This window comes from Lethenteron reissneri, chromosome 34, assembly GCF_015708825.2.
Source record: "Lethenteron reissneri isolate LAM-NWPU_2019-01 chromosome 34, ASM1570882v1, whole genome shotgun sequence".
Taxonomy (NCBI): domain Eukaryota; kingdom Metazoa; phylum Chordata; class Hyperoartia; order Petromyzontiformes; family Petromyzontidae; genus Lethenteron; species Lethenteron reissneri.
Genome location: NC_083812.1, coordinates 1,988,688 through 2,012,358, shown reverse-complemented (window position 1 = coordinate 2,012,358; position 23,671 = coordinate 1,988,688). Strand labels below are relative to the sequence as shown.

Genomic DNA, 23,671 nt, shown 5'->3' with positions numbered 1-23,671 from the left:
CAGCGTTCTGGACTGTTCTGGCTTTAAATGAAACGCTGACATTGCATTGCGATGGCGAGATGTGAACTACCTCGCCTGGTAGACAGAAGGTTACGGGTTCCATCCCGGCCCTGATGCCTGTATATTTGGAGTTTGCACATTCTCCCCATGGTCGCGTGGATTTTTATCCGAGTTCTCCGGTTTTTTCCTCCACATTTAGAATCAACATGCGTTTAGAATGTGTGCCTGCTATAAATTTCCACATGAAAAGCCACTTTGTAGAACTATCATATGTGGCCAGGTCGCTTCTTAAAAAGAGCTATATAGCTCAGTGGGCCTTACCTTGTGATAAAAAACACTTTTTTAAATATTTTTTGTAAGTTGTTATTTGACATGTGGGATGAATCCGGAACACCCTGATAACACCCTGATAACACCCAAAGTTCCACACAGACTGATTCACGAACCCACTTGCTGTACTGCCGTCTCCTGTCCACCTCGCAGCCCAGTGGGTTTTAGAGTTCTGCGGATCTCTTCGTGATCCACCATCCCCTGCTTCCAATATATATTGGATCGTAGCAGGGCAAGAAACGTCCTCGGCACGTAATATTTTTGGCACCAAAGTAAATCCCCTAGTCAGTGTATACGTAATCACACCAGTGGGAACGTGCCCTTATCATCCTCTAGGTTAACTCGGCCTGAAATGAGTGCGTAGGGCAGTGTATGCATCAATAGAAAACTGTGGAGAGATGAAGACCACTGGCCGTGCGTGGTGCTGGCCACATCACCGACTCGTGTGCAGCATTGGCCTTAATAAACACTCGCTAACAGATGTCTCAACAAATGTAGAATTCAAAATGGTCACGGAGGTATGGCTATTTGTGAATACTGCTGGTGTGCTTGCGATCAAATCACAATGAATGCGCTTGATCTCGTCAAAATAGTGAACACCAATCGATTGTAGTTTGGGCGGTTGCGCAGCCAGGAGATGGCAATAGAACACGAGGCTATTGAATACATCTGTGCAGAGTTTTCTTTCTTGTAGAGTGACCTATACCCCTTATTGTCTGCGTGGGATTTCCCCGTCCGATCTGGTTTCCTCCCATATGCCACGCATTCCATCACCAGTAGAAGTCGTCAAACTTCCGAATGGAGGAAGCCTCGCAATGAAAACAAGCTTGAGACTCAGCGAGACACGTCTGGGAGTTATTGAAGATCACTCTTGTCAACAACTCGCCGGCCGAATAACCTGTATTTCGCAATGTTAGTGTCACGAATTGGGAGTTTCATTGCCCTGCATGTAGTCTTGTTTTGATATTGGGTTTTTTTACAGACCAGTTATGTTGATGTCGTGTGTGAGTGTGTGCGTCTAAATGTAGGTAAACCTACAGACAGGCAGTGAGTTCAGTGGCTAGCGCACAGCTGAGTTTATTTACCGCTCACGGCCAACATCAGTGGCAAATATCTTAGCCGGTCCTGCTCCTCTCCCTAGTCTGACTTAGCAGCGTGTCAACATCAGAACTGAGAAGACAAAGGCGGCCGAACGTGGTGCTGGCTACCCACTATCTCTCTTGTGCCGTGTCAGCCTTCATATAGGTGCTCGCTATCAGCACTTGCCCCAAGTATCAGTTAAAGGCGATACGCGGGGTCTTTGTGTGTGTGTGTGAGTTGGGAGCAGTGGCACAATAGTTGGCACACTGCGCGATTTAAAATCCCGCTAAGAACCAACAACGGTGACGAATATCTGAACCGGTCCTGGGCCTCCTCTTGGTCGACTCAGCCTCAAATGAGTACCTGGTGCGGTGTGTAATCATCAACATTGGGGAGTGAAAAGTCGGCGTGCACGGTGCTGACCACGCCACCACCTTGGTCTATACAAATATATAGGGAGCTATTGTGGGGACCTTTGTCTTTATACATATAAACGTGTGTATACACATACACATGCACCACGAGGGGTGCTGCAGGACCGATTGTAATGTAACTCGCCACTGAGTTACATTACAATACGTGGCCAGGAATCAAACGGCGCCCGTGGGGCTCATAGCGCAGTGCTCGGCGAAACCGATGCGCCCACCACTCCACCTCGACGCGCGGATAGCATCATTATCACCATCGTCATCGTCAGCTCTGATGAAGAATCCGCTGCTGTATGAAGGCCCCTACGAGTAGTTCCTTCCGAAGCCCTCTTCTCGGTCCTGCGATGCAGTAACCGGCCCAGCACGTGCACACACGAGCAGGGTCACGTGGGTGGGTAAGAAGTGTGAAGGCGATGCACGCAAATTGACCACGAGGTGGTGAACCTGGCAGGACGACACCCCCCTACAGATGGACGCGTGCACGGTTTCCGTAGACGCGGGGTATCCTATTGACGACACAAACTAATCGTAGGCGCAGTTGTGAAGAATGCAAGTAACACAATGAGGAAATTAAACAATATGACAGCCGACGTTTCGGGCAATGATCCTTGATACATGCGACGTTTCGGGCAATGGCCCTTTTTCATATAGCATGTGCTATTTGTATATCACACTATGCCTCGAGTTCCCTGGCTGGCTGCTGGCGAGGCTCCTCTCGGCCCGAACAATATCCGCAGTCCATTGCCACCGAAACTCGCTGCTTAAATGTCTACGCGGAACTTTTCATGCAACAAGTAAAACACGGAATTGCATTTAAACGGCGCAAAAAGTCCAGGTTGTGAGTAACGAATGCATAAGACTGACCTCGGCTCATTTAAAATTGCTCTAACTTTTACATATGTGCCCCCGATAATGTAATTATTTTGCCACAATATTCTTAAAATCGTATAGAATAAAAATAAATACCACGCACTAAACATCCTTACATTTTTATTCCATAAAAAGCAGATTACGAATCTGGGAAGAACATGACAATAACAGCTGTCTCTTATATGCCATTGCGGAGCAAGAACGGGTTCTTTACTAGTTGTATATACAATTAACCATCTGTGCGATTATATATTTTTTTAAATATTTGTAACCAATGTAGCGGCCTCTAGTGGCTGGATAGGGCAAGTGAACACGGCACAGGTGACGCTATATTATTGTGTTTGCTGTATCGTGAGCTTAAGAATAGATTTAAATCAATTAATTTATGCATCAATGTGATGATGTGCCTTATTTGCGTCTCTTTTCTGATCCATGAGTTCCTCTCTCTCTCTGTTTCTCGGCGTATTTCTCAGCATTCAGCTCCCCACGCGTCTTTGTGCACTTTTCAGTTTCTATCCCATTGCCCGAGTTTCTCGTCCATAAGTCAAAGCTGCAGACCAGGTGTACGTTATGTGTAAGCCCTGGAAAGACTATGCATCACATATCCATTACACGTTAAAATAATTATGCGTGCTGGAATAAGACAAATGATGTGATATCAAGGATTTTCGCAGTTATTGGTGCCCGTGTTGAAAACCATAACGCCATATTCTTCGGGTGTTTCGGTAAAGTCAGGTAGATAGGTTCAAAGAAAATAACAAAAAACTTTTGATCGCAACACAAGCGACGTTTCGATGAAAACGTCGTAATTTTGTTATTTTATTTTAACCTATCTACGTGATTTTACCGAAAGACCCAAAGAATATGAATTCCTGCAGTCACGAAAGCTTTCAATCAAGATTTAACCATAACGCCATTGCAATTGAAAACTTGGTGGCTCAAACCCAGATTCGAACCCAGGCTCTCAGTGTCGCCATCTCATTGCTCAACGTCACTATCAGTACCCTGAGTCAATCAGCCACCACCCCTCCCCCCTTGTATGTATTAACCCGTTATCTAGTTCTATTTATGACCTTACAGGTGAAGTGTGTGTAATTCTCAACTTATTTGCATCTAGAAAAAAAAGTACTTGTAGTGTACATGATGTTGATTGTCATGCCTTGTCGGTGTGCAGATTACGTTATCTGGGAATCTTCAGCTCTGGACGTATTAATTTGCATATATTCACATTCGGAAGTCGGTCACACCGCGCTCGGGTCTCTGAGTCAACCGGCAACTTTTGTCAATCACCTCCAGAACCCCTCCAGCCATCATCGCCTCTCCCGATGGTCTTTCCAGTGACCGTTGGTGACTCTTCTGCCGAAACCCTGCATTCTGAAAGAAGTCCCTTTGTTCATGGGCAATACCGTCTGAGTCACACGAGGATGTTTGAAATGTAAGCCGTCGGCCAAATGTATACATTCAATTGTTTTATTCAACCACGTATGTTTACGTCATTGTAATTGTGTACGAACAGTGCCGGATTACCCTAATAGCAAAAGTAGCTACGAATGCTACGGGCCCCGCACTTTCAAGGGCCCCGCGCTAAATGCTATCAATTCCGGTTCAGTGATTCTGCACTTGCTCTATTACCGTAGTACTATACCGCCTTCAACTTCTACGAACGACCGGGTGTTTAAGGTTAGCGGTTTGTCCTATTATCTGGCTGTATAGCAAATGCAAAATACAATTACTTTACTATGCAAGTAAAAAAATCGTGTTTTAATGTTTTTTTTTTTAGGGCCCCTTTATAACATATGCTACAGGTCCCGCACTAGCTTAATCCGGCACTCTGTACAAAGGAATACATACATTACACTACATATTATGTAAAAAAAAAAAACATTTTATAATAATTATCACCGTCGACGTGGAGAATCTATATCAACAAAAATATATAAGCAGATAATTCCCCGCCACGTATCTGTCCCTGCAATGCTGTTGAAATCCTGCACTCTCAGAGAGTGATGTGGCTGATGAGATGTGTAAAATAATACTGTATATATATGGGGAGACGGATATGGGAAGGAAGCGAATTTTCTGCTATTTTTTTGACTATCAAAATAAATAACACCTCGTCCCCACATTCGTATCTCGTATTACACAACCCATGGGCTCCACGGCTTTCTGGGGGTGGTGTATCTTATCATCAGGATTGGTGCAATTAAACTGAAAGTGTCCCATCAACAAAGCGAGTCTTCTTCTTCTTGGTTCTTTCGGTAAAGTCACGTAGAATGGAAATGATAAAATAATAGAATTAAACATAATAAAATAATTCTCACGACGTTTCGGCCACAACGCAAGCAGCCGTCCTCGGGTGAAGAACAGGTCTATCGAGAAGACAGAGTCTGCTCCCCACATAGACACGCACATGGACACACTGAGTGGGAAATCCAGAGTCGTGGAGATGAGTTAAATGTTAACACACATCATACTCGTTGCATGTGCGAGAGACATTAAGAGATCAGCAACACCTGCTTTTATAACAATAATACATGCCTCTAGAGCAATATAATCCCCAGTTGCATAATACTGCAGTTGCATGAGAAAGGAAATTCAACACGCGTGTCGCTTATTTACATATCAATAACAACAATAAATGTGCAGCTTATATAATCTCCCCATGTTCTGCTTTGGGTTTGCTCTACGCGTAATACAATAATTCTGTAATGATGAGTTAGCAAGGTTATTAGAAACTGCAGTGTACTGGGGAAAAGCAGTCGTGGTAATCGGCTACACAGTAGATGTATATTGGGAGTTTACCGATTGGATGACCTGATAATACCTGGAATAATACTCACCAACAGGTCTGTACTTGTCAATAACACTGCCGCCTTGACATAAAATAAATATATAAGTCACCGTGTTGGGAAATTACCCTTCATCACAGCACATACATTGTTATGGATTATTCACGTCTGCGTTTCGCATATTTATCCTAAACGTGACATCACATCGCATCACAGCCAGCCATGTTCTAGCTACTGCTGGATGAGGGCCTCCCCAACCCTCGCCATCCCAAATGGTCTTGCGGTGCCACGCTCCATCTCCACCGTGGGCGTCCTTGAGGGCATGCACCAGCTAGCGCATCGCGCTACGAACCCGGCCACCCGAGTTCGATTGCCGCTCACGGCCAACACCAGTGACGATTATCTGAACCGGTCTGGACCTCCCCTAGGTCGACGCAGCCTCAAATATTGTTGCGGTGTGCAAACATCGCCAGTAGACAGACAAAGGCGGCCGGGCGTGGTGCTGGCCACCCACCCCTTCGTGTGCCGTGCCGGCTTTCACGGGTGCTCGCTAACAGCACTTGCCCCAACAGTCTGTTAAGGCTATACGGGGGATCTTTGTCTTTGTGTTATTTTCAGCTGTCATTCTCTCACCAGCCCATTGGCCATTTCCCAGCCCACTTACAGTTACTGTATTTACTTCTCAGTCCAAATCTCTTTCATTTGCATTTGTTTTCAGTGTAATTACCCCGCCGAGTATAATATAGAGCAGACGAGGTTTCGGGCAATGACCCTTCTTCATAGCACGTGACGAATGTGTTATTGAGTTATTTTGTTTATTGTGCGCCACCGCAAAAGCAGCATCACCAAGCAATATATTTCACGACTCGGAGTGAACTAAATTTTGACATTTTTGGTCGACCAGACTCAGAGAATTACACACTTGGAATCCACACCCAGACCCTCCTAAAATTCCACAAGTTGTCGTCGACTTCACTGACACTCTTAACTCTACAACAAAAATGTGTATGACTAAATGAAAACTTGCCCCAGACTCACCAGTTGAAGGTTTTAACCTTGCGGGCTAAATGAACCACCCTGGTCACGTGCGTAATGTGGAAAGGGCACTAAACTGCGATCATTTACAGCCGGCGAGCCGTGCATGAATCACTATGACGTCATGAGTTCAGTCTCCAACTGCTCTTGCCACATCAGAGCGTTTGCCTCTAAAAATATTTATTTTTCTATTTTGTTCGAGGGACGGATATTTCCCATTAAAAACAAAAGTTTATCCTTTTCGAATATAAACGTTTACCTAACAGTGTGGGTATCACGTAAAGTGGGACATTTTTTGCGTGGAATTTATTTATTCACGTGCCCAAAAAAAGGGTCATCTATTTATCTGATCTTTCTAAATTACTAAGATTGTCATGCAATTGTTCACCGTTATCGAACAGTGCTGCTACTCGAATAGCCACAACCGCTCCACGCCCCACCAAATCTGATGGAATATTTCCCGGGGCTACACAATGACAATACAAATGGCATTGAGGAAATGCTGATCTCCTGTTTACAACCCTCAGCCGGGGTGGTGGAAATTTTACATTCCAAAGGGGGGGGGGGGGGGGGTTGTGAATCGATTAATCGAGTCATAGAACCACCGTGAACTTTTCCTACAAAATTGATACGGTACTTATTTTTTATCGACCCCGGGGGGGCGGGGGGCATGATGCACTGGGACACGTGGGCGGTACATTTGCACAGAACTGACATTTCTGTAATTATCGAGAGCCATTGTGGTTTTTTAGTTTTTTTACCAAAATCGTTGCGAGAGTCGCAATCACGCGCAGAGCTGATTGTACACTAACACCAGCAGGCAGATGACATATTCGAGCTTAAACAAAATAGGTGATGGAATAAACTCCGTATATTTATTCCCCCCACCCCTTCGTTATTCTTTAAAAGTACTGTTTGATGGTACGTTATGTCGTCACCAAGACATTCCGTAGTGACCCATTCCCTGCCACATTTAAACAATTACCTTTTACGTTAAATTATGTTGAAGATTTAAGATTTTTTTTTAAACCGGTAGCCCGCAAGGGGGCAGCCAAAGAGCCACCCGCATGTTTGACCGGTCCCCCGATCTCGAGAGTTCTCGTATAGATACAAATCTGCGGCATCCGTGGCAATTTTAGCTGGAATCTGGTGGTTTTTACCCGTTAGATGTGGCAACACGGACAGACCAACACCACCACCCACCACCACGCCAACACACACTTTCTGTTCGCTTTGCTCCCTAAAAAGCCCTGCCGCCCAACAACCCTGCTGATCTCAGACATTGCCGATAGTCGGCTGGAAGTCCCAACCACCACCAACAATACAAACAATATCTCCCGTGTAGCCTGGAACAGACTGTAGGGGCAAGTGCTGTTAGCGAGCAGCGCCGCCTTTGTCTCCCTAGTGGCGATGCTTACACACCGCACCAGGTACTCATTTTAGGCTGAGTCGACCTAGGGGAGGCCCAGCGACCAGTTCAGATAATCGTCACCGGTGTTGGCCGTGAGCGGGAATCGAACCCTGATCAGCCAGGTTCGTAGCGCAGCGCGCTAACCACTACACCACCGCTCCCCACGACCACCACCACCACCACGTACACACAGACAGACACGCACACACACACAGACACACAGAGTGACGCACACACACAGTGACCCACACACGCACACACAGACACGCACACACCCACAGACACTCACACACCCACACACACAGAGTGACGCGCACACACACCCACATACACACAGACACGCACACACACACAGAGTGACACGCACAGACACACAGACACACACACACCCACAGACACGCACACATACACACAGAGTGACACGCACACACAGACAAACACAGACACAGAGTGACACGCACACACACACAGACACGCACAGTGACGCACACACAGACACACAGAGTGACACGCATACACACCCACATACACACAGACACGCACACACACACAGTGACACGCACACACACACGCACACACAGTGACCCACACACGCACACACAGACACGCACACACACACAGACACACACAGTGGCACGCACACACAGACACACAGAGTGACACGCACACACAGACACCCCCCCACCACCACGGGTCACGCGGCGTAGCTCGCCCACAGAAACAACCGGACAAGAAGAGCCCTCCCGCCGCCTCCCCCTCCTCCACCCCACAGGGTTCCGCCGGTTCCTTGCGAGACCCTCGCAAAGGCGCGTCACGCGCACATCGCCATCATCATCGTCATCGTCGTCGTCGTCATCACCATCGTCTCCCACCATCATCAGACCTCGTCGGCGTGACGCGTGGGTTGTTTTGTGAAGTACGGAGCGGCGCTACCCGCCCTCATCATCCTCGTCGTCGTCGTCGTTCTCGTCTCACGGCGGATATTGCGAGGTGAGGAGCGTGTGTGCAGGGAAGCAAAACTACACGCAGACGACAGGCAACAGTCGTGTGTATGTGTGTGTTTTACACACGCGTGTGTGTGTGTGTTACACACACACACACGCGTGTGTGTGTTTTACACGCGTGTGTGTGTTTTACACGCGTGTGTGTGTTGTGTACGTGTGACAAACACGCACACGTGCCCACACGTTTCTGGTCCGTTCCGTCTGTTGTTGCGACGCTGACACGCCGACACGTTGAGCGTCGGTGATGGCCACTGTCGATCCACTGCTGGATGAAGGCCACGCTGCCGCCATCCCTCCCTCTCACTCCCTCGCCACGGGTCCCAATGTGCTTGGTGGTGATGGTGATGGTGGTAGTGGTGATGATGATTATGATGATGGTGGTAGTGGTGATGATGGTGGTAGTGGTGATGATGGTGGGGGTAGTGGTGATGATGGTGGTGGAGTGGTGATGGTGATGATGAGGGTAGTGGTGATGATGATGATGCTGGTGGTGGTAGTGGTGGTGATGATGATGATGGTGGTGGTGATGATGGTGATGATGATGATGGTGCTGCGCCAACTGATCTCGCCGCTCCGTCTCCCCACGGTGGCGGTGCACATCATCCACCCCCACCCACGGCACCCACCCAGGCACCCACCCAGGCACACCACCCCGTGTCTTTGTGCGCCTCTCGTTCCTCTCGACCCCCGGACGCGCAGTCAACATCGTCCCATCTCACCGCTGCCACCATCTCCCGTCTCTTTGAAACGCACGCAGCGTCGTTAACCGTGACGATGGGGAGACGCATGCAACGTGAACGACACCTTCCTCTCTCTCTACGTTGGGTGTTTTTTGTTATTGCGTCTGACCCATGGGGGGGCGATTGATGGTGTTCTGCTTGATGTGTTGGTGATGGTGGCGGTGCGGACCTTGGCTGAGATGGGAGATGGAGCGCCACACGCGGGCGAATATCTGATGAGCTTGAGAATGGGCGAGGTGATGGTGGTGGTGGTTGTGGTGTTGTTGTGATCTTGGTGTAGAAGGACAGACGAGCACACATCCTGTGGCTTCTCTCTCTCTCTCTGTGCGCCATTATACAGAGCGGATGGGTGTTGGTTAATACAGTACCGATACAGGGGTGGGCCACATGTCTTGTGACCCCACCCCCTCCCATTCAATTCTGAAACACTTAATACGTATTCTTAGGTTTTTCGGTAAAGTCACGTAGGTAAAAAAAAATTAAATTAATAAAAGTAAAATAAAAATAAAAATCACGACGTTTCGGAGGCAACACAAGCTTCCGTCTTCAGGTGGAACCGTCACAGCACGATTGCTGTATCAAGTATCGTGCTGTGACGGTTCCACCTGAAGACGGAAGCTTGTGTTGCCTCCGAAACGTCGTGATTTTTATTTTATTTATATATTACTTTATTAATTAAAAAAAATGTACCTACGTGACTTTACCGAAAAAACCTAAGAATATGAATCCTTGCAGTCACGAAAGCTTCAAATCTAGACTTAATACGTATTTTAAAAAGTAAGGTTTATTTAAACCAGAAATTAATGTGCGAAATAAAAAAATGTTAGGGGTTAATTTATTGGGGGGGGGGGGGGGGAGTCACAATACATCTTGACCACCCTTGCACATCATCCTCACCCGCAGAAACAGGCCAAGACCTGCTGCTCCACTCCGTCCGGTCGGCCAGAGCCGGCTCGCGGTGGTGCTTCTTCTCGGAATGTTTATGGTGTGGAATCTATCGGTCATCTGCCGTGGTCTATCCACTGCTGGATAGATGTATGTCATCATTAGCAGCTGCAGCAGCAGCAGCCAACTCTCAGCTGAGCTGGCGAGCGTGGTGTCTCGATACGGATGATATTCACTTGTTGTCGTATGAACTTCTCCAGTTATTGTTGTCACCAAGCCTCGATCCATCCACTGCTGGATGGGCGACCTGCTATCATTCTCCATGGACTATCCACCGCTGGATAATGGCCACTATCATAGTTAATTACTTAGTCACCATCAGCCATGGTCACTCCGCTGATGCATGGAAATCCTCCCATCGTCAGCAGCTATTGCGTAACCACTGCTGAATTAATGCTTCATCATCAATAGCCATTGGTAAACTTCTGGATGTAGCTCTACCATCATGTTCCAGACTGCGTGAGCTTCACAACAGCATTTGCCATGGTCTTGTCCTACTGCTGGACTTTAAAAAAACCTCGGCATTATTATCCGTGCATCGACTAAATCCACGCAGATTAATTTCCGTAATGTATTTACGTAACAAGCTATTGCCTTATACACAGGAATGCAATCATGTGTTTTATTGTTCGTCTGTGGGTACTGCAAACAATAAACACCCCCAACGTACAGCCGTTACTTGTATTGCGTGTAATTAGGACGCAATGTTGACACGAGATTGGATAAATGTGAGATAACCACTGACTGCATTTGCACGCTCGAACGCGTCATTAAAATGCCCAGGATTAGCACGGATGGCTGTGTACAGTGCGAAAGAAGTTCAACGTTTACAGTAAATTACATACCTACCAACCTCTGATCATCACTGCCCTACCTTATTACAGATCAATTCAGACCTTCTTGGTCACGCCGTGCCCTTATAAATCTCAACGTTAATCCTACATAGTCCCATCACAAGGGAGAAACACAAACAGCTCAGCACGTAGGCTTTCGTGACCAATATCATCCATAAGATGTTTTTTGAGTTAGATCGCATAAATAGATTGGATAAATGTGAAATAACCACGCGATCTAACCCCAAAAAACCTCTATTATGGACATACAAATAGACATTATTTTTGCTCGTATTGAAACGGATGTGCACTGTATTGACCTGTAAACTCAATTTCCCTGTACAAGCATACGGGTAAACCTGTATGGGTTGACAGGTATGTACGTACACAGCGTGATTACGGACTGTTATGACTTCATGACCAGGTCAGAACCCATTTGACCAAATGCTGCTGCAAATCTCTTTTGGCGATTTTAAAACATAATCAGCAAATGCCTTTTCGAATCGCATGTCAGTAGTTAGAAATTTAGTGACGATACCTGTGATGATTTCCCGAGTAAACTCGCATAACGAAAATAAATACCCTCGTTTGGAACGAGCTGTATTTGGTCAGATCTTGAAAGCTGAGCAGCTTTTCAGCCTGGTTCGTGCTTGAGATGAGTTTACAACAATCATGCACAACAGGTTGCTGTCGGCTGCTGCGAGGTTACGTGGTGGGGAACAGCTGGCAGGTCAGCAAAACGAATCCGTTGTTGGACTGCGCTTCTATGCTCGTCCGCCTTCACCAACCCACCTGCACTGACCTACATGGTGAAGTATGGTCGAACAACTCCCACGGCAGGTACAGCAACGAAAGGCCTTTATCATGCTGTGGATTGTTACACTATGAATGGCCGTTATTGATGAGAATCATGGCGCGTCCATGACACTTTTTCAGAAGCATCTTCAATTGGGAAGTTTGGCAATTTCACGATTGGAAAAGCCACCATGGTATGCGACCTTTACAGCGGTTGTAGACCAATGGCCCAACAGTCATTGGAGCACTTCGGCAAATGTTGTTGGTATAAGGACCTATCACGGTGGCTAGGAGATGTTAACTACCTCGCCTGGTGTACAGGAGGTCGTGGATTCAATCCCAACCCTGACGCCTGCTGCTGTATATTTGGAGTTTGCGTGTCTCTCTCCCTGTGGTCGCGTGCATTTTTATCTGGGTCCTTCAGTTTTCCCTCCACATTTAGAATCATGCGTTTAGAGTATTTGGCCGCTATAAATTTCCACACGATAAGCCATTTAGTTGAGCTATCATTTGTGACCAGGTCGCTTCTGAAAAAGAACTATATAACTCAGTGGGCCTTACCTAGTAAAAGAAAAAGTTTATATCTACTTGTGGGGCTGGCCCAGGAAAGAGGCAGATGTCACTTGGAAGGATGCAGGGGGAACACCCACCCATGTGGAACGTTACGCGATGGTTTTGGGATGTTTGCAGAAGTAACTGGTTTCATTTTATATCGCTGTACCTGTATTCTTCAAAGCCCCCCCCCCCTCACCACCACTTCCCGAACGGTCAAAATTTTTACGTTCTTAAATAAAACCACGCAGCTCTGTGTTGGGTCACTTACTTTTGCTAACACTGCCAACGTCACACTTTTATTATCGAAACAAACCAAAAACAATCTCTTTCAAAACTGCTACCCTATATCGTGGCGAAACCTACTTCTGCTTGATTTCCCAAACGGGGGAAAATTCTACCCAAAAAAATGTTGAAACGAGATTTGATGACTTTTGTAGATTACACCTGTGATTTAGACAATTTGTTATCTCGTTTACAATAAGCAGCGGAAATACTCGGCTTAATCGAAACCGTGTATGTGTGTGTGTGTTAACTTAATGCTTCCAAATGCAGAATTGGAATGAAAGCCTTTTTAAGATCCAATGCACTTCTTTTTTTTAGGAGGCTCTTAAGTTGGGAGTTCTGAAAAATACCACATTCGGGGACACCCAATGGTATATGACCACAACAATTGGAGAGAAATCACCCAACATTCATAGGGGGTGGGGGGTGGAACGCATAGCCGGCGATGTTTCAGGCAATAGCCCTTCTTTGTGGTACGTAAATAGATGCCAGAGAGAGTGAACAAGAGTTGAAGACTGGGCTTTACACCAAGATGCCTGATAAGAATTGCACATAAAAACGTTTCCTGACGAACAGTTTTCGCATGTGAACATATTTAGAATGTGCTGTGGAGAAGGGGTCATTGCCCAAAACGTCACCTATTCTGCTTTCAATGCAGCGGTGTTGTTGACGAACGTGTTTGGGTTTTTTGTGCCATTTGTGATTTTTGCACCACTGCCAAACACAGCGTCACCAAATAATTTGTTACATTCACGTTTGTACCTTTGCAATAAAATAACACCCATTTTAGACTTATAGACTCTTTGGGCAAATGCTGTTACTGAGCAGCCATAAGTTAGATTCTCCGTGGCACTAGCGTGGCCAGCACGGCATCTGGCAGCCCTCGTCTCCCCATAGCATAAGGTTTACACACCGCATAAGCCGTTTATGGCCGAGTCAACCTAGGGGAAGGCCAGAAAAAAATGTCACTGACCACTGGTATTTTCCCTGACCTGAAGCGGTATAACCACACAGAGACACTTGAGGCATGGTGGGGGTGACAACCCACCGATCTGGGACATTCGGTAATAGCTCGAGGATGCTTGCAATAGGTGACATGGGTTTCATTTTCTGTGGTGCCTCTTTTTCAAATCATCATCGCAGCCCACTTCCCGAAACTGGTAAACCGTTTCTGTTGAAGATAAACCACACATAGCTGTGTTGGGTCACTTCATTTCTCTTAAATACAGCCACCGAAATCGTACATCAACAAAAAAATACTCCACATCCTGTCCCCCACCACACCTACCAGGGGAGTTCCGCTATCGTGATACCTGCCTCGGTTTAGTTTCTGAATGTGGGGAAATTCTGCAGCGCAAAATCCGGCGTTGAAAGTGAAGCATTTAGAAAAACGAGATTGATCGCTCTTTTGGGATATAAATACACAGGGGATTTAAACAATTTTCTGCTGGGTTTCCAACGAAAAGCAGGAGAAAACAATGAAGTTATAAAAAATTATGTTAACTTTTACCATTCTCTAATATGGAATGGTTTCTCTTTGAAGCTACGACTGGCGCTGTGTGATGATTCAGTTCCTCGCCATAACTGTCAGTGCGGGAATCTTATCGTAAATTAAGATGTTTTTTTGCATCCAAAATCTATTTGTTTTTTAAAACTATGATAAACATTTCTACTTTAGTTTCGAAGGGGGAACTCGGTAGCAGTACAGATATCACTCACGACTGATGTTAGCCTTGGCCAGGAATCAAAATCGGTGGATTCATGGCACAGTGCTTGAACGAATGCGAATCCACTCCACTCCATCCCTAAATGTTCCTATTTATAGGTAGTGTGCATGTGAAACCTTTCCAGCCAACTTGCAGATACTTAAATATCATGGTGACATCAGTGAGTAGGGTTGTACCAATGTTCTCACCACATGATGCCTGAACTAAACTTTTATTTACCAGGTAAAGCGCACTCAGCTGTTAGCTATTTTTTCAGAAGTTTCATTTTGGCCACACATGATGATAGCTCATGGAAGTGGTTTCTACGATTGCGTGTGGGAATTTATAGTGATGGCCAAATAATCTAAAGGAATGCTGCTAAATGTGCAGGGCAAAACCAGAGGAACCGGAGAAATATCCACGCGACCTTCACGGGAGAGAAGACATCTCGGCACCTGGTTAAACATGGGTAATTTCCCTTTAACTAGATGAGATGTCATGGTCATTTATAGTTGTTTGGCAAAAGGGACATGTGTAATGTTAATATATTGATGGGACTGATTATTATTTTTCTTGCAAGTGTTTTCCACAGTGGCTGTTGAACATTACACCGATACCTATAGGGCTGTAATTACATACTCTTACAAATGGAGACAATGCATGATGTTTACTGGATCAACATCCACCCTACAATTGGCAGCACACATTCCCCTTTGTGTCGTTGTCATCTTCGGTTTAATGAGGCCCTCTTTCAGAGCCGTGATAGTGCACTAACAGTTGTGAGAGTTCAAAATTGGGAATTTAATCTTATGACAACACAACTGACAAGTCAATTGGGGACAGGGAAAAAACAACATAGAAAAAAATCTTGCACGGTCTCCGCCATTCTGGACGTTAGCAGCCACGCCCATTCTCACCGCTCGGAAAATGGTGCACAGGTAGTCATGGCACCTGGCATTGATCATTGTGAGGTGCACTCTTGCGCAGGTACAGCTAAACCATGGCCAAGAGTGCCATGAGCCCAGACCAAATATATTACTTGTTGGCACAACCTCAGGTGACAGAGCTTTAGCCATAATGGGTACTGCCGTTTCCTTTCTCTCAATTGCATAAAAATGCTCCCTTACAAAGGAACTGGCCCAAAAAAGAACACTCCTGAAAACGAGTATTGAAACTCAGTGAGGCTTTGCTAATTAAACAAATGGTACTTAAGTGACACGGTGTCTCCCCGCTAAAGCAACCAATAGCACTGCGTCTATCTCCATCTGCAGCCTTCACATAGTGGTGGAAATTCCACATTATCACGACAAGGGCAAGTGTATCTATGAGGTGATCATTGGTGACTCACCGTAACTTTGATACTCATCGACCCTAAATTTACTCATTGACCCCTGAGGAATGATGGGCTGAATCGACCAATCATTGACCGAAATATAAACTCAAATGCGCACGGAGCTTTCTGATTGTGAGTCACTCCATCATTATCGCCACAAGCCCATCAGGCCAGATGTGATGGCGGTAATGTTATTCATGGCACAGAAGTACTCAAAGATTTCACAGATGTTATCTGACCTGAACAGGCCTTTGCAGGTTGAATTACTCGAACGTGGCAAATTGCATGGTCAGACAGATAGCACGTGGACAGGTGTGAAGAAAATATATGTATACGATATACATGTAAATTACATCATAAGTCATTGACACTGATAAAAATACATTACTTGCAATTACTGAAGCACTGAAATTACAGTACAGTAATTCATACTTGTGTAGAGGTGTAATTGTGTATGGGCACGGATGGCTAACAAACACAAGGGGCGTGGTTAGGGCCGTACACAGAGGAGGTGCTCACACCGACGTCCGCACCTGCATCCCCCACGGGCCCCTCCCGGGGGCCGAGTACTATAAAAGGTAGTGAGCCGGAGGGCTCGAGGTCGAGTATTAGCTTAAACCAGCGAAGACTGAAGACCAGCTAGAATAGGCCCCGGAGCTCCCCTGGCTCGCTGTCCTTGTCAGGGCCGACCAGGGCAAGCCGGTGACGTGGCCCCGAGAGCCCAGACTGACGTTCTTATAAGAGCCGGTCTGGAGACTCAGGGTGCCGGGATCCCAGCTTGACCAGGGCTGGGATAGGTAGCCTCCCCTAGCTCCGTAGTGGAGGACTTGGGCGTAGGTTAGCGGGGTTAGATGTTGTGTCTCCCTGTAGCCGAGTGAAGGGGACGATACCCCCTTAAGTACTGTGTGTACCCGTTACTGTGCACAAGTTGGTGTTAATAAATAAGTGTGCCTCCGACCCCGTCGTCAAAGCCTCCTGAATACTTACTACACTTGGGAGGGGAGTGGTGGCGCAGTGGGTCACACATGGCACTCTCTGAGCCTGTATGGATGTGTGTTGAACTTATTTTTCACCGTACGTAGCCAACCGTGCTCATCAGAGGTGCGGAGAACCTAGCCACCTAAGTTTGATTCCCGGTCGTGACTGATGTCGGTGTCAAATGACACCCGAACCAGCCGTGGGCCTCTTCTTCTTTCAACCAAATCGCTGTGACCAGCGTGGAGAAGTATGCTCAAATAAAAACCCCATGACTTGCCACGGCTTGTGGGAAGGTCGTCATCCAGCAGTGGATTGTCAAAGGACTGTAAATGTATAATTGCAGCATGATGAAAAAGTGTTCTGTACACGTGTGTGTATTTTGTGTATGTGTACAGTGAGAATGTATGTAATATGGATTGCAGTTGCACTAACCTAAGGGGAAAAGCATAACACAAAACGCTAAATTCTTTAAACATTTTTTTTATTATTTTCGGGGTAAAGCCCACAGAGCAATTAGCTCTTTTTCAAAGGTGACCTGGCCACACAAGACGTGGTTTTCATAATCATCACACGTGGGAATGTATCGTGACAGCCAAATGATCTAAATGCACGTTTTGAAATGTGGAGGGAAAACCCGGAGGACCTGGAAAAAATTCCACGTGACTTCCACGGGGAGAGAACACGCGAATTCTAATTATACAGGCATCGACAGGGTCGGGAACAAACAAACGACCTCTTCCAGATGTGAGAGATAACATCTCGCCATCATGGTGAAATGTTTAGATAATATATGAAAGACCCTTCAAAAAAATTGAGTGAAGCATAGGGTGACGGCTCTTAAAAAAAAACTGCTTGAAGCTACAGAGAGAGAGAAGTGGCTGTCTGATTTGGCCCAAACCCAGCCTCTCTTTGTGCCTGTGAGTGCAGGCTGCAGAGCAAGCGTGGTGGGTGTAGGCCGGTTGCCAGAGCGATGAGGCAAGAGGGGGCCTAGAGGCTGGAATTAGAAACTTAAAGGCCCGCACGCCCACGTCGTTGTGCATACCCCGAGTGTAGGATGTAAAAGAGAACACCTAAACACGTACAGACATGGATTTCACAATTTACACATGTACCAGTCGTATTGAACCTGCACCGTCGAAGCAGTCTGTCTATAAATTGTTACTGATGCAACGATTAGTAAGATAGATTTAATTTGTTTCAGCAGGAAGGGCCCAATAAGCTGATTTGATATATAGTATTGTACAGTACAGGTCCGAGTTACAATTATGGTTACATCGGTCGCGGTACAAACAGCAAGCTTTGGCTGTACGTGACACATGGTGTGTTCGTTAGAGCTTTGTTGATGCAACCTTGTCCTTCAGCAGCCTGCACTCACAAGCGTGGTGAAGTATGGTCAAATAACTCCCATTACTGACAAGGCGGGGGCGCACACCTTCATTTAGTAGTTCGACCAAGGGCTGTATATACATGTTTTTAAAAAGTAGCAAGGCTGTGATTCCGTTATAAAAATATGTTTGTATACTCATGATACTTACGAGTTATGCAAAAAATATGCACGTTACACAGAGCACAACTCGGTGAACAAGATTGGACAAACAAAAATGTATTGAATTATTAGAATGGGTAAAACCGCTGGATTGTTAATCATTATCCACATTGACATGATGCATGCACCAATCTGAGCTAGCATTTTGTGCATGTTATATTTTTAATGGGTCGGTTCTTGAGTTATGGTAACATTGATTTTTTGTTAATCAACTGCTGGCTAAAGGCCTCTCCACCCGACGTGGGCGTGCGTGCGGGTGGTGGTGAGGACGAGAGCTGTGCTGAGACCGCATGAAGGAGGTAGCTAAAGCACACACCAAGGGGGGAGTTGGACGAGGAGACACGCCGTCCCGCAGTCGTACCGACGATCACTTTTACGTCGTTCATTCTAAATCGAATCGCTGTGGAATTGGTGGCACGTAGCGTGAGCATTTCTTCATCATGGTAATGGTATAAGAAGATCTGATGAGTGCGCAAAGATGTGTGGTGCTTGCACATGCGAATGAAGTTGGCAGATGGAGAAACGTACGAATTAGAAGAAAAAAGGTCACCAGTTCGGAGACGTCAGCAGAACACGTCGGTTATAAAGAACAATGGCCGGTGGTAGAGACGAACGGCAGAGTGGCGGCCAAAGGAGGGAAAACTCGAGAGGGAGGGACGTTCACTGCGGAGAGGGAGTGACGAGATCGGCTCTTATGCAGGAGTGAGATGGACGAATGCATCGTGAGACCGCGATAGACGGTGACGACTTGGTGATGCCTTCATCTGGCAGTGGAGAGATTGAGGCTGATAATGATGATGGTGATGTTCTTCATGCAGTCAACAGAGCGTAGCATTGTGTTTACTGGTTAAACCCAGCGCATACCAATTGGGTGTGGAGTCTCGTCTTGAAAACTTGTAATGTTACGCGGGCGGTTTTGGGCAGCTTGGTGAGGTTTTTTCAGGATTGGCTGTGTGCCCCAAGCCATTAGCACGAACGAGTCTCATGGTCTGCATGTTCCTCTCCTCTGCGGCGCGTGCACGTGATGGCACGGCCGCCGGCAGTAGGCATGCGATGATTAATCTCACGTGAGTTGCTTTGTGTCTTCAGAGATGGGAGCTCGAAGGTGCAACTGCTGACATCATGGCCAAAACTGGGTTTTGGCTACCCCAACTCGGAATAGACCAGATTTCTTAAGGTGTTGTGTGCAGATGGTCTCATTGGTCACCCCTCTGACTGCACAAAAAAATATATTTTATTTAGTCGGGCAGTCTATATAGGGGGGGTCTGGGGATAATCCCGCTGTGTCGGCCCCCTAAACCAGGAATATTACGTCTGACACTGTGACGTCAAACCGCGGGGCCTGGGGCGATCGCCCCGATCAGTCGTACCCTCGGGATGGTTCTGATATTTTGGTTTCAATTAATCTGTTCATACATGACAGCACTGTAAATAAATACATTTACTAAAAATTGCCTGCATCGTGGCTACGTACGGTGCGAAAGAAGTTCAACATACGCGCAGTTCAACATTCAAATTTATTTTTAGAAGGAGCGCATGGTACAGTTGCCCTGGTGTGGATAGGAGATCATGTGAAGGCATCTCACAATTAGTTTAGTGATATCCGTTCATGGGCCATTATCTGATGTTTAATGCTGCATTGCTGTGCATGAGTTCTGAAGGGACACAGTCTCATGCTGTTGATGGCACATTTGTAATAAAATTCTAAAAATCTATTTTACAGCATGTTTTCGTGCTCACGACACATGCGTCGCTTGGTGCACATGTAAATGTTTTATTTGCAATTCCTACTTCGTATTTCATGGTATTCGTTCATGGAAATCATATCACGTGTGTGAACGTTTTGCTTGCACTATGAATTCACAATGGCAATAAAGAGATTGAAGCCTACTTAGAAGGTATCCGTGGTTGTGCTGTATATCTGTCAGTTGTGTTTTTGGCTAAACTGTGTGTCGTTAGACATGGTGTCTGACGTTTCGAGCCGCGCACCGGCGATCGTGATCTTGAATTGTGGGGAAGAAATCATTTTCTTGCGTCGTCAACGTGTCCCTTTCTTCCCACCCCTCTCTTCCTGACAGGGATCCTTCTTCTGCAGCTCGGCTGACCCTCTTGTGCGAAATAAATGAATCCGTCGGCACCGCCTCCGTACCCGGGTGCTGAACCCTACCCGCCGTACCCTCAGCAGCCGTACCCTCAGCAGCCGTACCCTCAGCCGGCAGGCCCCTACCCAGGTCCCGGAGGACAGCCCCCACCTTACGGAGGCCAAAACCCATACCCAGGTAACCACGCGGCACTCTCACCTGGTGAAGGAAACACCCGTTCGTCCGATAATTATTTTTTGAGAACTGAGATTATTTAAGTAATCAATTAGTCTGCCGATTATCTGTTTGATTGTTTGGCTAATTTTATTGCACCAAAATAGTTGGCCGTTCCCACGTTTTGCTGGGTGTGGGAGGTGATGGGCAGGGCAAGGTGGTTTTTTCGACATCGTCAACCTGGGGGGCGGGGCTTGTAGGGATTTCCCACCTTCGGCAGGCTGCGTGTGTCGGGAGGAGGGGCTGCCATTTTTAAAGGGCACAATAAATAAACCAGAAAAAGTAGGTGATTGCAATTTTTAATCGGTTAATCAACTTATCGTCCGAGTTTTTTTTATTTTAAAGGCAGGTCCACCTTATTGTACTAATATTAAGACCGGGTTGTCAGTGTATTATAGTCTCAAGTCTCTCGACCTTGTGGTGTTTCTCCTGCATCATCTCAATGAAATATATCCCCAGTGTGTTTTTACAGTGTCTTGAGATATGGTCACAATTGAATGCCATGTATGTCCAAATTGTAATGTAAATTGCCCTGTGGAGGAAGGATCTTTCAGATACCATTCTGCCACTTGTCTAAAAACACCATCAGAGACCGCTCAATCTGTCGAATATTCTCTCAGGATCCCATCAAGGATCGGTGCATCATTGTAACATTGTCCAAAGATCCCCCCCCTTTAGACATTGGTGCGTCAGTCTAATATCGTTCCAAGACCTCAACAAAGGATGGTCTGTCAATCAAATGCTGACTAAAATGCCCAGCAGGGACACAGTGACACTTTCTATCTGTGTACGGGGATACTTGGAATAGTGACACTCGTTATAAGTAAAACGCAACTTGGCCTCTTTAGTGTCATGCACAAAACACAATACAACAACCCCCTACCCCCCATATGGTACATTTACATTATTAAATATGTTATTATTTAAAAGTTTGCCATGCTCCTATTAATCTCATCCACACTGCCTTGCTGAACTGGACCACTCATTGTTTGTGCTGTCACTGCTGGGCAAACAATGCTCTTCTGTCCACTTAAGTCCACCACTAAGTCCGTTTTGTTGTTGTTGTTTGTCATGCGCTTTGTAACAGCAGCCTGGGGTAAATGTCACGACTTTAACAATGCACGTTTTTTTCCCCAGACTCCTTGCTCCGCGCGTGTGTCTGCGCAGGTGTGTAAATTACAGCGTCAAACCCCCCACAGGAGAAAACGCTGACCCGCCTATACAATAACGGATGGCTTAAAAAAAAGAAGCATGTTGACTACTTGTGCGCGGGTTTTCATGGCTGTGCTGGGCAGCTCCCTCGAGCGTAATCGGGTTGTGTGCTCTCTTCCTCGTTCGACACACGATGTCCGACGTTTCGATCCATGTGCCAGAAGCGTGTTCGTGAACTTTGTCTTTTCCCCTATTGCACACATGTACTACAACTTGTTCTCCGTGTAGCAACGTTATGTTTCTGTTTTTTTTTACGTTTCCCTTCCGTCCCTCCCATGTGCACAGCCGCTCCACTTAGGCACTGTGCTACCCAGTGTCACGGAGCTGTTTTAGAGCGCAACAAAACAATGACTGTGTGCTTTACCCAGTGCTGTGGATGCGTCATGAAGAAATACATCCACATTCTTTCTCATGTCAATCATTTGTTTATTGAACGTGTGGAACGAAATGTACAGGCAATTGCACAGAGGTATTTAAACGATATGAACCGTACATGCTTGCGTAATGAAATTTAATCAATCGCCAGATTAAAGTTACGTTATTTCCTGCTCAAGTGAGTATTATGACATTGCTCTCATCTGTATACCTTTGAGCCAGTGGTGGAATTAATCAGAATCTGAATTTTTATTTATACTGGAGGAATCCAATGAGCTCTAAACCTATTTTTCTCAGATGCCCAGTCTGGGCGGTTAAGAACGTTACAACAACAAACAATGCAAAAACATGATAGCAGTGCAAAGTACAATAAAGGTAAACAAATCACTCCAACAAATGCAATGAAAACTAAACCATCCCCATCCTTCGAGGCGAAGCCCACTGAGGTATTAATTTTTCTTTAGAAGCGACCTAACTACCACAAAATGATGGCCACTCAACAAAGTGGCCCCATCATTTGGGACGAGTCTCTCCACCGTTGGTTTCCCAACCAAAGTGTGGAGGGCTGATGAGCCGAGTCGGCCGCCCAACGAGCTTGTAAACTCGCAACATTGCGAGCCGCTCGCTCGCTCTCTACCACTGAGCCACTGGCCGGTTGGTGAGTCGTGCCATGCCTACAGGGGGCCCCTGCACAACAGTTAGAAGAGGTTGGGTGTCAGCTAAGACAAAGGTATGGGAGAATGTCCACGGCTCGAGCTTGGCTTGCAGTTCAAGGTGACCTTAATCCATGCTTCTACTTGCAGAGTATGCGTCTGTGTGCTTGCGCATCCACTAAAGTCTCCACAAACAATAACATCGAACCAGGTAGTCTGAATGTGGATTCGGTACTTTCCTGAGGATCGTACTTTGTGATGTTCAGCCGGGTGGCGCAGTGCTTGGAGCGCACGGCTCACTAGTCGGTAGGTCGCAGCTTCAAATCCAATTCGGGGTTCAAATTGGTCGGATAAATATCTTCAATTGGTATATTTCCACGATCAACTTCAGTCAGGTTTCCTGGGCAAATAATGAATGATAAATACAAATCTAAGTACAGTGAATGTAATTAATCT

General features: G+C 46.2%; 1 long non-coding RNA gene across 2 annotated transcripts in view; it reads left to right on the top strand.

Moving 5' to 3' along the window:
- The first annotated feature begins 8,050 nt into the window (after positions 1-8,050).
- The window catches only part of LOC133350525 (uncharacterized), a 30,045-nt gene continuing 14,424 nt past the window's right edge, over positions 8,051-23,671 (top strand). The window contains exons 1-3 of one of the 2 annotated variants that reach the window (XR_009756086.1): positions 8,051-8,065; positions 8,716-8,933; positions 20,739-20,939. This is a non-coding gene — a long non-coding RNA (uncharacterized LOC133350525). Of the gene's footprint in view, positions 8,066-8,559; positions 8,934-20,738; positions 20,940-23,671 lie in introns of those variants that run through there. The other variant, XR_009756085.1, reaches the window with a different exon arrangement.